At 39.1% G+C, this 16513-nt stretch overlaps 1 protein-coding gene and 1 long non-coding RNA gene across 8 annotated transcripts in view; one reads left to right on the top strand and one right to left on the bottom strand.

Moving 5' to 3' along the window:
- FRMD3 (FERM domain containing 3) overlaps window positions 1-16513 on the top strand; it is a 104556-nt gene that overhangs the window by 27112 nt on the left and 60931 nt on the right. The window lies entirely within an intron of this gene.
- The window catches only part of LOC131193034 (uncharacterized), a 134761-nt gene continuing 118473 nt past the window's right edge, over window positions 226-16513 (bottom strand). The window contains exons 3-4 of one of the 2 annotated variants that reach the window (XR_009153830.1): window positions 719-856; window positions 226-419 (exon numbers count right to left, since the gene is read on the bottom strand). This is a non-coding gene — a long non-coding RNA (uncharacterized LOC131193034). Of the gene's footprint in view, window positions 857-16513 lie in introns of both variants that reach the window. The other variant, XR_009153829.1, reaches the window with a different exon arrangement.

Genomic DNA, 16513 nt, shown 5'->3' with positions numbered 1-16513 from the left:
CTATCATGTTAAATCACTGTTAAAATTAATTAGTTTCCAGATACTTTTTTTTTTTTGGAATGTGAGCTAAATTCTAGAACTCAAAAGTTATGTAAGCACAGAAATACATATGATGCAGGTTTTCAAGTTTTCCAAAAATCTTTTTTGTTAAAAGCTTTGAGTCTATTTTTATGAACTTCTAATTAGAATAATCAAGTTAGATCCCAATTATGGAATTTGGAAATTTCTTAGAACCAACATCTTTTATTTTAAAAGAACAGTTTTTCACTTGCTCCTGGGCCTAACTGAATCAAAATCAACAGGAATCATTAATAATTAAAGTAACTCTTTCTTCTTCTTGCTTTTATGCCAGTCTTTTCTCATATTAATCCAAATAACCCATAATGCTGCTAAGGATGAGTTGCATCTTGTTTCTGAATCTAAAGGCAAATAGAAGATAGAAATCATACCTTTCTCTTGACTGTGGATGAAACATCACATATCAATTAAATAATCAGTATTGTTAGTTTATGTAGGCTCAGATCTGTAAAGTACAAAAAGATTTCACTGTGTTTCTCATTAAAATATCTTTAACTGATATAAAAGATAATGGCAGACTTACAATCACCCATGAAGTATATGTATGCAGTACTTATTTCTGGAGTCAGTCTGAGAGAATGATTGATGGTTGGTTTGTAGATCTCTGGTTTGTCTTGCTTTTTTTTTCTTTGACACTTACCGTGATTTTATATATTGTTGTTTAAATATCCATTCTAACGGTTATACTGTAGAATTGGAGATATGTGGCTGTCACCATTGACCATGGCAACTAGAGCTGTAATTCAGCAATCTTTGGAGGAACATAAGTTTTCATATTCTAAAATAAGGAAGGTGAAGAATAACAGGAATTTATGATAATTTCATCAAGTGAGTTGCATAGGATATAGAGCAAATACTACTAATTTCTATCTACCGTACTCCAAGTGATACTGTGTTTCTGGCAATGACCCTAATATATATAAGACAAAATAATTCATTATTTCCATCAGATAATGGAACTAGATTATTTCGTGGTGTAGGTTTCATTTTCCACTTAGTGACATTGCCATAGCATTAAGAGTTTGCTTAATGCTAGGAACAATGAAATAGAATCTTTTGTAGAGTGTCTCGTTATTGATGGATGTCTTTCTGTGACTGCTTTTAAGCACTTACTATCATAAATCATTTATTATCATAAATAATAATGACCACACATTCACATTTAGAGAAAGAAACTTAATATAACATCTGGCAAATACCCTAATATCAAAGATGTTCTTCTGCTTTGTATAAATGCACAAAATGTTCTCTTCAGATATATATGATTTAATTGCAAAGTTCTTTGGGAGATAATATTGCTAAAACAGGACACAAGTTCACATTGTTCAGAATTTTTCATTGTAACACAAATATGTAAAGGACAGCTACCTTGAAAATACCTGCATTTGTTTTTAAAATATTTCATACTCAACTAAAACATATACTGTATGCCAGAATAAATTTTGCCTCCTATCTATTACTACATTCTAAGCACAAGATTTTGGCTGTACTGGCATGCTTAGGATCACATATTTATATTATGTTTCAGATGAAAACTGTTGCCTAGGCAGGTCACAAAAGAGAACGGCAATTTTAAATCATGTATGAATCCAGTAGAATAAAACACAACAATGAAACACAACAAGATGAAAAATAATAAAAGATAATATTAGAAACATTTCCCAAGAAAACCATGGTAGGGCAAGAGCAATAGCAAAATATATAACTGGCATGGAAAGGACATCTTTTTTAATTTGATGTCTTCCAAATTACAGTGAGTGCAGTCCAAACATATTCACGGGGCCCTAAAGTTAAAGAAGGCTGTACAGTTGGTCTCCATAAGGGATGATATCAGGCAATTATAGCAAAGTATTTAATAGACTGCAGAGCAATGTAAATTGTGACCTGGATATGGCTCACAGAACTTACACTGTCTAGGCATTCCTGGAGGTAAGCTATTTATAGTTTCATTCATATAATGGGTAAACTGGAACTGTTCCAATAATTTTGGCAGAATACTTAAGTGATGAGTCTGAACTTTGATTTCTTTTCATCTTAGATTTTAATTTAAACAAATGCTTAGGCTCATGCAAGTTTTTTTTTTACTAATCCAGTGCAACTCTTTTGTCTCCCTGAGCATCATATGAGAATGGACAACCATCTGAGAATTATTATGGTAGAAAAAAAATAAGTTTTATGGCTTGGGCCCAGCAGATGTTGGGCCAAGACTCTCATTCCTCTGGAGACTCTCCTTCCCTCTATTCCTATAAATTCTCATAATTTACCCTCCCAGTGATCCATGCATGTCATAAAAATTCTCTTTTGTGCAGACAAGCATGCAAATATTCGCATACATAATCCCATGCATGAGGTATACAAATATTAGTAATATATGTCATACATGGTATTGCATTCAAAGCCTATAGCTCCATGCGTTCATGGGGAGAATCACAGTAGTAAAGGATTAAGTATTGGTGTATGCAATAAATTAAAAAAAAATCAGATTTTGCAGAATCAGCTGTAGCTGTCTAAGGGAGAAGAAGAAAAAAAATTAAACCTCTTACTCATGTGACTGGCTTACTTCCTAGCAATGTAACTGATATTTAATACGGATTGACTAAGAATCAGGGCAAGCCAGAGGCACAGAATTCAACAGTCCGTAGAATTGCATATTGCTTTCTATTTAAAGGGGAGCAAATTTAAACTCTGGCATTTTATATTTAATGTATTTCAGGTGCAAGCTCAGCTGCTGTTGGCAGTTATATATTGACTAACATGCAGAGACTTCATGAGATTTCAGTTAGATTTTGCTGAGAGTTCATGATTTCTTTTTAACACCAATTGACTTAATATTATCTGTGTCTACGGCCACTTTTATTTCAGCTAGTCTAAAAACATGAAAGATGGCAGCCCTGGTGAATCAAGGCTTCCTGAAAATACAGAGTTGCTGCATTGAAAGAAAAATATTAGTTTCCTTGCAGCTTCTAATAAATTGCAATTGAACTAGAAATAAAAAGGCTTGGCTGCCAAACTCAGGTGCAGGCCTCATTCTGAAAAAGGGCAGTGACCTATATGGACATGTCTTTATTCTGATGTCATTAAGGTGGCATCTACTTTCATATTTAAATTAGTTTTAAATTAGTTTTAAATTAGTTTTCCACAATTTATTTAAAAAATTGACCCTTTATCACATCTAAGAATCAAAATTTGGCAATGACTTTTGGGAGTCTGTATGGACTATAACTGTGGCTTTCAGGACTCACTGTTTACGGTGAACATATTTTGCCTTAAATTAACCTTCTCCAATTGGGTTCTTCATTCTGATGCCTCCACCAGAAAATTTAAACAATTCTCATCCCACAAGTCCAATACATCTAAGGCTATGGTGTTTTAATTAAATTATTTTAAAATTTATATTTATTTATTTGTTTTACACTGGGCAAATAATACATTAAAATATTTTTAAACCTCACACAGGACATATCCAGGCTTCTTAAGGTAATTATTTTACTTATTTTACTTAAGAAAATTTATATGGCTGCCCAACTCATGCTCAGTGATCCCGGGTGGCTTACAATAAATAACGAGCAGATAATTTGGAATAATTAATATGTAATTTTTAAAATTATATGTATTTTTGATAAAGAAGAGAGTCAAGTAGATTGCAATTAATACAGATTATAATAATGCGATGTTCAATTTAGTATGAATTGTAAATTGATATCAGATATGCTTGCCATAACTATACTATGAATTCGTTAACAATAAATATAAATTATAGGTATATTCTTTTAATATTTTACTGTAATATTTCATTGATACACATATAAAATTTATGCTAAAGATTGTCATTGCCTGTTTCCATTGAATTGCAACCATTTGTCATATTTTCCATAACCACACTAATTGAGATCTGCTAGTATATATGTATATCCTAATACTTTACATAGCTGTCATTGTTGCTAAATATATGAAAACCTGATTTCTGGCATTACAAATGCAGTTTAATTGACAGCTATGGAAGATTTTTTTGCATTTGAATTAGCTTATTTGCAATTCAGCTATAGGGCAAATAAAGCAGAGAAAGAACATAGGTGAATTTTTCAGCTTAGAACATAGCTTTCCCTGTGTTAGAATACTTTTTTTAAAAAAAAATCCCATTGTTTTAAATAATCAACTGTTTCTGAAATTAGGCTAGTTCACAAGGAAATTAAATAAATACCATTTGGAGATTTTAAAGAATGTTTTTGATGCTTTATGTGTAACTTGTTCCATTTTATTAAATTGTATCTGGTTTTTAACCAAAAGGAAACAAATGTTTTTCTAAAGGCCACTTTGATCAATCATTTGATTAGATTTATGTGCCACCCATCTCGTCCAGAGACGACTCTGGTAGCTTACAAATATTAAAACCAGAAACGTTAAAAAGATAAAACCATAATAGCAATAATCATAGTTATTGTAAAAATCACCATTAAAAGATTAAAAGGGGGGGATACCATATTATATGATATTTAAACATGCCCTTACTCTGTTTTAGCAGAGATATGTAATAATATTCCTGCTGCTCCAGCCCAAAGCTGGGTGGTTTTTTTCATGGGTGCAAGTTAAGCAATAATCAAAGGTAGGTGGGAACATTTTAAAAACGTTATTTCTGTACAGATGTAAAGAATTTACACTCAGGACAAACGTCTCAAAACAAGCATGCTTCATCTCACAGCAAGTTGATACATTACATCTGCAATTCTGATTGGCTCACTAAATTTCCTCACCACACACTTTATTTTTTGGCGGGCTTTTTTAAAAATAATCTCTGGGCAGATTTTCCTAACTCTGTCCTGGGGGCATCCAGTAAATCATGTCATCTTTTTCCCTTGTAGGAACTTCTAGCATCCTTTTGTGGTGTCATCATTCCTGAGATGGATTTTGCAAGTCCCTAAATATCCTAATCTGGCTGTAAGGTTAGAATTGGGAATCTGAAGAGTAGAGGCTTGGATCTGAATCACTATTGGCAGTTACTGGCTAAAAGTCATATTTAACCACAAACAGTGTGATTAGACTGGCATGCGAAAAATAGGAGGCTTAGGGGTTTTTTAATTGGCTGTTTTAATAGATTTTTTAAGGGGAGTTTTAAGGGGATTTTAAGGGGAAGGAAACCGGCGGGCTTGGGTTGGGGGTGGGAGGAAGGGGTGGGTGTTGGGGTAACCCGTCGGGGAGTCCAGTTCCTGCACATGCTCGTGGCGGGGTTGGTGGGTCCGAGGTCATGGGGAGTCGGTGTTCCATTGGTGGAGGGTGGTGCTATTTCCACGGTAAGGGGAGGGCAGATATGGCGGAAGTGGGGCTCATATCGTGTTAGGGGTGCGCGCCGATGCTTACAGGCGATCGCGCGCCCGAGCCCTCAAACTTCTCCCGTTCCCGGATGGTCAGGATGCTCAGGGCCCTGGCCTCCGGCTGATGTTATGCAATGCACGGTCCGTGGCCAATAAGGCCCCCCTAATTCACGATCTTATTCAGGGGGGTGCCGCGGACCTTATGGGCGTTACGGAGACCTGGTTGGGCCCAGAAGGGGGCGTGCCCCTTGTTCAGATGTGCCCACGGGTTTCCGAGCATTTCATCAGCCGAGGGCCAGGGTAGGGGTGGTGGGGTGGCGGTTGTGATTAGAGAGAGTCTAGAGCCGAGGGAGACCACTGTACCTCAGATTGCCGGGTGCGAATCCCTCTTTGTGAGATGGGGTCATAGATGTCAGATGGGCTTGCTGGTCGCGTACCTGGCTCCTTGCTACGTGACAGCTGCCCTGCCCGAGCTCCTGGAGGTGCTTGCTGGGGTGGCAGTTGAGACCCCCAGACTTTTAGTCGTGGGGGACTTTAACTTGCCATCGTCCGGCTCGTCATCGACGGTAGCTCGGGAGTTCATGGCTTCCATGACGGCCTTGGACCTGACCCAAGTAGTTGATGGCCCTACTCACGTTGGGGGTGGCACTCTGGACTTGATTTTTGTCTCTGGTCAGTGGTTGAGAGATCTGGACTTAAAGGAAATAGTCATTGAACCTTTGTCATGGTCAGATCACTCTCTTCTTCGTCTGGACTTTCTGACCGCCATTCATCACCGCAGGGAGACGGAGCCGACACGTTGGTTCCGTCCCAGGCGCCTGATGGACCCGGAGGGGTTCCGGACGGAGCTTGGGCCATTTCCTGAGGGTCTGGCACACGGCTCGGCTGAGGAACTTGTTGCGGCCTGGGAGCGGGCCGCGGCGGGGGCCTTAGACCGGGTCGTGCCTTTGCGGCCTCTGACCCAGCGCAGGTCCCAACCAGCCCCTTGGTTCTCCGAGGAGCTGAGAGGGATGAAGCGCCGGAGAAGACGCCTAGAGAGTTCCTGGAGGCCTAGCCGTTCAGAAGCTGATCGGACACTAGTGAAGTCCTATCCTAGGGCTTACCTAGTGGCAATGAGGGAAGCGAGGCGTACCTACGCCTCCTCCCTCATTGCATCGGCAGATAACCGCCCAGCCGCCCTGTTTCGGGTGACCCGCTCCCTCCTACATCAGGGGGAGCGGGATGACCCGTTGCAGGGACGTGCTGAGGAGTTTAACGGTTATCTATACGATAAAATCGTTCAGCTTCGGGATGGTTTGGACCAAGATTGCGGTGATACGGGTGAGACGGCTGAGGGCGGTCTTGGTGACATTGTATGGGATGAGTTTGACCCTGTCGCTCCCGAGGACATGGACAGGTTGTTGGGGAGGCTAAATGCCACCACATGTTTACTGGACCCGTGCCCCTCCTGGTTGGTGCTGGCCACGCAGGAGGTGACACGAGGCTGGCTCCAGGCGATTACGGGCGCTTCTTTGGTGGAGGGAGTCTTTCCGGCCGCCTTGAAAGAGGCGGTGGTGAGGCCCCTCCTCAAGAAGCCTTCCCTGGACCCGGCTGTTTTAGGTAATTATCGTCCGGTCTCCAACCTTCGCTTCGCGGCGAAGGTTGTAGAGAGTATGGTGGCATATCAGTTTCCTTGCACCTGGATGAAACTGTCTATCTAGACCCGTCTCAGTCCGGTTTCCGACCCGGTTACAGCACGGAGACGGCTTTGGTCGCGTTGGTGGATGATCTCTGGAGGGCCAGGGATAGGGGTTGTTCCTCTGCCCTGGTCCTATTAGACCTCTCAGCGGCTTTCGATACCATCGACCATGGTATCCTGCTGCGCCGATTGGAGGATTGGGAGTGGGAGGCACCGTTTATCGGTGGTTCTCCTCCTATCTCTCCGACCGGTCGCAGTCGGTGTTGACAGGGGCAGAGGTCGGCCCGGGCGCCTCACTTGTGGGGTGCCGCGGGGTCGATCTCTCGCCTTCTGTTCTTTATCTACATGAAGCCGCTGGGTGAGATCATCAGTGGTTTCGGTGTGAAGTACCAGCTGTATGCGGATGACACCCAGCTGTACTTTTCACACCGGACCACCCCAACGGTTATCAAGTGCTGTCCCGGTGTCTGGAGGCCGTCGGGTCTGGATGGGGAGAAACAGGCTCAAGCTCAATCCTCCAAGACAGAGTGGCTGTGGATGCCGGCATCCCGGTACAGTCAGCTAAATCCGCGGCTGACCATCGGTGGCGGGTCACTGGCCCCCATGGAGAGGGTGCGCAACAGCGTCCTCCTGGATGAGCGGCTGTCTCTAGAAGATCATTTGACGGCCGTCTCCAGGAGAGCGTTCTACCAGGTTCGCCTGGTGTGCCAGTTGCGCCCCTTTCTGGACCGGGAGGCCCTATGCACAGTCACTCACGCCCTCGTGACGTCTCGCCTGGATTACTGCAACGCTCTCTACATGGGGCTCCCTTGAAGGGCATCCGGAGGCTACAGTTAGTCAGAATGCGGCTGCGCGGGTGATAGATGGAGCCCTCGTGGCTCCCGTGATAACACCCATCCTGCGCAGGCTGCACTGGCTACCTGTGGCCTTCGGGTGCGCTTCAAGGTTTTGGTGACCACCTTTAAAGCGCTCCATGGCATAGGGCGGGTTATCTGGGACCGCCTACTGCGACCAGATACCTCTCACCGACCCGTGCGCTCTCACAGGAGGGACTCCTCAGGGTGCCGTCAGCTAGGCAGTGTCGTCTGGCGGCGCCCAGGAAGGGCCTTCTCTGTGGGGCTCCCGCCTCTGGAACGAGCTCCCCAGGACTCCGTCAACTTCCGGACCTTGAACCTTCCGTCATGAGCTCAAGACACATTTATTCATCTGTGCAGGACTGGCTTAGATTTTAAATTTTATAGGGGTTTTAAATTGATTTTAATATTTATATTTCTATTTTTAATGATAGGGCATTGGAATAAGTTTTTTAAAGATTATTTTAATTTTGTGTATCGATGTTTTATATGCCTGTGAACCGCCCTGAGTCCTTTGGGAGATAGGGCGGTATATAAATTTAAATAATAAATAAATAAATAATAAATAATAAAGGACAGGTTTTGCTCCCCCTTACATTGCAAATGGTCTTTTATGGCTTCACTTGCGAGGCTCTGCAACCAAGGCAAAAAGATTATGAAACAAAGACTATTGGGCATAGAGAAGCAGCAAGAAATTGATACAGTCCTCAGATGTCTTTAAGGCATGGAGGCTTCTGTGTAGTACTAGCCCTTCAGACAAATTTTAGACATCATAGAGCACTTACTGCAGCTGTGCTTGGCATATTACCTTCAGCCATACTGGATGGCAGATACCTTAAGATGCCCTTTTTTGATTGATTCTGCCCTGTCGATATTAGGCAATTGAGGATGTAGGTCATGTTTTCTAATATTGTCATTGTTTATAGTGAGCTAGAATCTTTCTTCACCTTTCTTGTGCTAAAAGAGCTATTTACTAGAGAAAACGAGCTGCGTATGCTATTTTTTCTCTTGCTGACAGAGATATAGCAATGTTATGCAGTCAGAGGTTACGAGGGCACTTACCTAGCTCTTTGCAGATACAGCAAAGATACAGTGGTGTGTTGACCAAATATTTAAAATTATTCCGTTTAAAAGCTACAGTGTTGCCACAGAGCTAAGATAAAAGATCTAAATTCAAGCTCCAGAGGCTCAAAAACCAAAATTTGTCCAACCATATATAATGACAGCCACTAGACCAAAGAATAGACCTGTGATGGCAATCCTATGGCACGCGTGCAGCGCCAGCTGATGGCACATGAGCCGTCACCCTAGTTCAGCTCTACTGCGCATGTGCGCATGCCTCCCACCAGCCAGCTGATCTTTGGGTCTGCTGCGTATGCACGGGGAGTGGGGCGCTTGTGGGGGCGCATGTACATTTTCGGGAGCAGGGCGATTGCACAGGGGCTGCATACGCATTTCATTTTGGGGGTTTGGGTGCGCTTTGGGCACTCGGTCCAGAAAAAGTTATCCATCACTGGGATAGACCAAATACTATCTCTTTTTTTTTTAGTTATTGGCTGTTTTATTACTTACTTACTTACTTACTTATTTATTTATTTATTTATTATTACTTATTTATTTTTATTTTATTTTTGATATTTGATATTTGATGTTGTATTTTGAAATTCTATATGTGGCTGACTTAACTGTAAATAAATTTTACTTACTTTTCTAATAAACATTTCAGAGTTGATTTTTAAAACATTAATGTGATTAAAAAAACAAAAATGTTACTAGACTGAATTCCAGTCATCAAAATATCATTTTTTGCCTCTGTATTCCACTGTTAACATCCTGCTCTGGGACATTATGAAATATGCATTATGTAGTGTATTTAATCTGGCATTCCTGAATTGTGAAAACACTTGTCTTATTTGCAGTACATCCAATAGCTTTATTGACTGATCTCTAAAACCAAAGGGGCCAAGAGAAAGTCTCTCTGCCTGTCTCTGTCTGCAATTAGGTAAATATGTGGATTATGCATATTTACAGGAACATTGTCCACCAGACCTCTAGCCCACCACTCCCATCAAATCAAAGTAGCTAAAAGTTTACATCTACCTAAAAAAAAAATAGATACCTTTAGTAAAGACTTCATTGTTATTTTCTATCCAACTTTATTGAAAAATAACCGTTTTTCAATTATTTAGTCAAAAGCTACTGCTAAATTGTGTTTTAATTTAATCATTCTTAGATGACAATCTGTAATACCTTTTTGGATAGCATGGAAGGTTAGAAACTTGAGAATCAGTGTTCCCTGCAATCTGTTGCCAGATTCTGCCAGTGCTAATGTTAGTGATGTGGAAACTACTCTCAGTATTTGAGAACTATTTCCCACATGGACAGCTCTTCATTCTAAAGCTCAGCTTTTTAAAAAATTCTTTTTGAAAAGAGATATTCGTTGACATTGTTTTCAACTTTGCTGCATCTATGGAGTGTTGTAAATACATTGCAAAATGCAAGCAGTGGAGATATTTAAAGACATTTTAAAGTAGAAAGAGTTAAAATGATACTGAATCAGACTGTGTTGAGCAAACAAGGTCACATCCTTCTGTTATTGTTGTTGTTGTTTTGGCTTTCCTATGTTCCTACTTTTTACCTTTTGTGTTCCCATTGTGCAGCTTTGGGTTTACTTTTCCTATATGGCAACATCAGCAACTACTGTAGATGTCTGAAAAGCTTTAATCTAGCCATGTCATTAACATCATTACAAGCAGTTCTCGATTTACAACTGGTTGCTTAGCAACCACTCAAAGTAATATCGATAGTACTGTTCAAAGGTACTTATGATCCAGATTCAAAGTCTGGACAGCCTCCATTTGCCCCCCTCCCCCCATTTGCCACCGTAAGTGAGTTTACCCACTTTGCTGCTAGTTGTCCTCTTCTTCTTTCTATCTTTTCCAGCCTCAGAGTCTTCTCCAGAGAGCTAAGTCTTCACATAATGTATCCAAAATAGGATAAAATGAGTGGTTATTTTGTGCCTTGAGTGAGAACTCTGAATTGATTTGTTCAAGCTTATCCTGAAAAAAATTAATTTCCCAAAATGTGTGGACATTTATAGAAAAAATATTAAGAGTGAAATTAATGTTATGGTATATGAGCAATAGTCACTAAAATACACTTGCTGTACTTTTAGTTTTTATTCTCCTATTTAAAGCATCTATGGTGATTTGTCTCATGTTGTGATGCTATAACGTTCACATGTCTTAGCTATTTCCAGCCAGTGATGAAAAATAAGTGATAGAAAAATGCTGAAGGTTAAGATCTCAGATCACAATGTATATTTCAGCAGATTAAAAAGAAAAATGAATGAGATAATTTTTGGCAGCAATCACAGATTTATAATTGTATTTACTGTAATTTGACTCTGTAGTGTATGATTAGCACACTATAAACTCTACTTTTATTCTGTCTTTTGTGTGTTCTCCCTTTTTTGTTTTGAATTTGGATGACTGAATAGAAGTTTTGCATTATTTTTATGCTCTGTTAATGGACTGGAAATATTTGTGACTCTCTGACGTCAATAAGTTGAAACAGAATGGTATTTTGTTTTAAGATAGAATGGTATTTACATTATGCAATTTTGTGACTGGAACTAAATGCTTAATATATTTTAAGAATGCACACAATTACATGCAAACATTTTTTTGTGCATGTGATAGAAGGAGTGGTATAAAAGAAAGGCAACATTTATCCATCAAATATGTCTCAACATGAGGAATTGTCTAAAACTGTAACATTATAAAGCAACCTAGAATTGTAACATACAGTATAAAGGAGCATTGAAAGATCTGGAAACTCTTAGTTCTACAAACAAAGAGTTTTTGTCATAATGCATATTTTTATTTTATTTTTCTTTAATAAATGCATAGTGAACATATGATCCAACTAAGAACTTACCTTAGTTCACTTGAGCATTTAAAATACAGAGTGCACCTTCTAGTGTGATATGAGACTCTGCTTTATAGCTTGCTTTTATTTTTTCCTCTTTACAAGCTTCTTTGATATGATTGATATGACATTCAGCTTCTACAATTTGCAGCTATTTATTCCTCTTATCGTTCCTCAGATTACTTCTCCGATTGGTCTTTCATAAGGAATGTGTGCATGACTAGTGCAGCATATTTTGCTAAGCCCTAATGTGGTTTGTCTGGTTATGGATTAGCATATTGTATGTGTTTAGCTATTTTGAGTGTCTTCAAGAAGAAAGGAAGATAAAATAGAATTATTAGTAATTATAATAATGATTATGCTGCTTTGCAAACAGTAGTGTATAGTTAGCATATGCATAACTCTAGTAAATTGTTTATTAAGTAATCTGTGATTAATAAAATGAAGTCTTGCATATTCTATTTAGGAAGTACTGGAGGGTTCCATCTAACGTATGAATAAATCATCTGTCTCTTCTCCTTGTCCCTGCAGTCTGATGTTTCCGGGTTTCATTCAGAAGATTTTGTAACTGTACAGAGCAAATTTCATGCTCATTCGGGGAGTGGAGGGCGAGAATTTGTTTCACTAGCATTGTTTTGACTGCTAGTGACACTATTATTCAGTATATTTAAAATATTTTACATTGGAAACAAAATCAGCTTTGCCTTATGGAAATATTACATTGACTGAATTGTTCAGCATGGACATTCTTACATTAGATTTCTTTTTGGTCTCATTTATTAGGTATATAGTATACGAGTTGGATATATTGAAATTTGCAATTGTGTAAGTGATTTACCTTGTGCCCTTAATTTAGCATACGTAGTGTTCTGAAGGTTAGAAAAATGCCGTACTTTTATTATTTGACTTTCCAGGCCTGAGACTGAAAAATCAAGTTTGAACTGTATCTCTCTACATCAAAAAAATATTCTGTGACTCTAGGTTATGTGTTAACTTAGAACAAAAATGCAGTTAATACATAATTTTGTTTTATGGATGAGATTAATATCAATTGATCTAAATAGTTATTGGAGCTAAATAGTTATTGGAGTTTTCTTCACTCTTATCTGGTAAATCATATTCAGGTTTTTAAAAATGAGAACTTTGATTGATATGCCAGCTGCATTCCTTTCTGAAAGATAATGATCTTAATATTATGCATATTCTGGAAACCTCTGGCTCCGTGATGGAGAACCTATGGCACGCGTGCCAGAAGTGACATGCAAACCCATCTTTCTGGGCACACAGAGCCGTCGCCCATTGCTCTTCTGGGTTCTGGTGTGCCAGCCAGCTGGTTTTCATATGCACCTGTGCGCCTGAAACCAGAAGAGCAGCTGCCCATTGCGCATGCACCCTCCAGGAAGATGAACTTCCTGTTTCAGGAATGTGCATCAGCCACTTGGTCTCCTGGTTTCTGGCACGCATGCAAATGCGAAGACCAGCCATAGTAATGGTCGGCCGGCACACTGTCTCTGGTGTGGGGGGTTTGCATTGCATTATGGGTGCTGGCATGCGTGCCCACTGTCACGCCCGCAAACCCACTTTTGGCACACAACAAGAAAAAGGTTTGCCGTCGCTGCTCTAGCTTAACCATAGTAATGTGCTCTAGATGAGGTTACACTTATATCCAGTATGAATACTTAAGTTGTTCAAACTCAGCAACGAAGGCCTTGTGAAGAATGTGAAATGTGTTGGGTTTTTTGTTTCTGGTTGAAATGCAAAGTTGTGTGTGTGCGCACGCGTGTGTGTGCAGACACGCATGTATGCATTTTTTATAATGGGTGATGCATGAATTACTAGCAGTCCCCATAGTTTTTCTTGGCAAGGTTTATTATGTGTGTGTGGAATGGTTTGCCATTGCTTCCTTTCTAGGACTGAGGGAGAGTGATTGGCTCAAGGTCAGTCAGCTGGCTTCATGTTTAAGGTGGGAGCAGAACTCACAATCTCCTGGCCTCTAATCTGGTGCCTTCATCACTACATCAAATTGACTCTGTTTCTGAGAAAAAGAATACATTAAAATATTTTAAAACCTCACATGGTGCATAAGGCTTCTTAAGATAATATTATTTCTATAAAAACCTCCATGCTTACTAAGCCTTTTCTGTTGCCAATAGGCCTTTGGAACATACTCCCTGTAGAGTGAAGGAATTCTAACATCTATTTTCTTTTCTAAAAGATCCTTAAAATGCATCATTTTTTATAGGCATCTAGTTGTTGATTTTGTGTAATTTTAATTATTTGTTTACTTGCTATCTTAACAATTTTTATTATCATGATTTTAAATTTTTTTTTTAATTGCAAACTGCTAAGAGCAGTGGGCAGAGATAAATCAAATTAAGGAAATAAATAAAACCAAAATTGTATGTTTTCCTGGCAGCTGTAATGGCGAAAAGAAGGAGATAGAGTGTAAACAAACAAGATGCTGCAGTTCTTGGGGCAGGAAAGAAGATTGCTTTGGGACCAGAAGCCAGATGGGAAAAAAGTTCTACTGAGAAATGCTGCATTGTGGTGAAGGAAGCAAAGCAGAAGAACCTTTGCTCTTGTTTCAAATCAGCTGTAGAAAAAAGATAGAGAGAAAAAATTTCTTCAGCCTCCAAACTGAGCCTACAATACATACCATGCAAGGCTTCAGTCCATGTTCCAAAATGGCACAACGCTATTGTTTGGTTTGGAGATTAATTCAATAAAAATTATCTGGGAGTATCTCCCACTGTTTCTCAAAATGCTTGCATTTGACTGTAAAGGATTCCTGATGCATAATAAATTATGACTAGGCTAGCTGATTAGATTCTCATTTTATTTTTTGTCTTGCATTGCAAGTATCTTGATCTCTGTACTCCTGTAGTATATTGGCATTGGTCTGAATTTTAACTAAATTATCCATTTTATTTTGAAAAAACAACAACAGCAAAAGTCAAAGGCTTCTGGGCTCTCAGAAAAGAGATGACCAAATGGCTGCAAGGAAGGAAGGCAAAAACTGTTATGACAGTACAATGTTTTGGGTTTGATTCCAAAAAAGGTACTTTCACAATGCATGGATTTAACAGTCTGCAACTTAGCAGCCTCACCTTTTCTGGGATTGTGTAGTATTCTTGGCATAATTCTGTTTGGTTTGAGAGCAAAGTTAAGAATGTCATGGTGGATATTCATACAAAAAGGAAATATGTAGATTTCAGGCACCAATACAAATGTGGTTTTCTATTACATTCTATAATTTTTCAACATTTCAATCCAGTTTGCAATCTAAGTCCTTCTTCTTAATCTCCTGTCCCAGAACTAATCAGATCTAGTCCTCTTTAGCTTTATGAGATCAGCCAAGGTTGGCTAGTTATTGCTACTTAGCTAGCCTTTACAATGCTTCAGTGAAAAGCTATGTTTTGCAAATTTTAGAACCTTGACTTATAACAATTCTTCATTTAGTGACTGTCCTAAGTTACAGCAGCACAGAAAAAGGTGACTTTATTTTGACCTTTTTCAAATTTACGATCATTGCAGTATGGTTACATAATCAAAATTCATATGCTTGGCACCTAGTTCATATTTAATGCGGTTACAGTGTCCCGAAATCATGTGATCCCCTTTTGTGACCTTCTGACAAGCAAAGTCAATGGGGAATCCAGATTCACTTAACAACCCTGTTATTAAGTAAGGAACTGAAGTGATTAACTTAACAAATGTGGCAAGAAAAATCGTAAAATGGGGCAAACTCATTTAACAAATGTTTCACCTAGCAGCACAAATTTTGGACTCAATTGTGGTCGTAACTCGAGGACTACTTTTATAAGGGCAGTGAGAAAAACAGCTCATGGAAAGTTAAAAAATCTTAGAATTGTAAACTGCTTGTATTTGCAAAAATGTATCTTGAATTTGCACAGAAATTTGATATGAAAGTTTGATAACATGACTGGTTCTATTGATGATAGTCTTGCACTGATAACATCACAGAATAGAATTAAAATAGGGAAAAAATTCTCAGTGGACTCTCCCTTCCTAAATGTGTTTAATTTAGAATGGGTTCCTCAGCTTTTTTATGAAGTGCCCCCAATAAGTTTTCATGGAGCAGCAATTAGTAATTAAGCATAGGTTTTAAAAATATGGAAATAGTCTGCCTAAGAACCAGCTTCATGTCACAATAATTATTTGGAATCTCTATTTTGTCAGATACTGTATGCTCCCCCCCCAAAAAAGTTTATATCATGAGCAATCCTAAGCCTTATTTCTTAAATCATCACTGAACACTACATGCTATACTTCTAACAAGCATGCTTCAAGACTGAACTGAAAAATATTTACCATTTACATTAGCATAAGGTAATTTCAGTTATAGAGCACAATTTTTTCCTTTCTCAGATATAACTGGAAATGTGTATATTTTAAAAAACTGCTCTTTTATGAAAAGTATCCAGACCTAAAAATAGCCCAGATTGGCTATGGCTTGTTTTAGATTGTACCTATTCATTCCTCCATGCATTGACCAGTTCTATTTCTATCTCATTTTTTTTGCTATTTCTGAGTCTGTCACAGCTGAAGAAAGTCAGCTTTTCTAGGAATGTAGAATTGAGATTCATTTCCTACAAGCAGCTGGCAAAACCTGAAACTGTTCTTCAAACATACTTGAACACAAG

The sequence above is a fragment of the Ahaetulla prasina genome, chromosome 2 (assembly GCF_028640845.1).
Source record: "Ahaetulla prasina isolate Xishuangbanna chromosome 2, ASM2864084v1, whole genome shotgun sequence".
Taxonomy (NCBI): Eukaryota; Metazoa; Chordata; class Lepidosauria; order Squamata; family Colubridae; genus Ahaetulla; species Ahaetulla prasina.
This window is presented reverse-complemented; position numbering and strand designations above follow the sequence as displayed.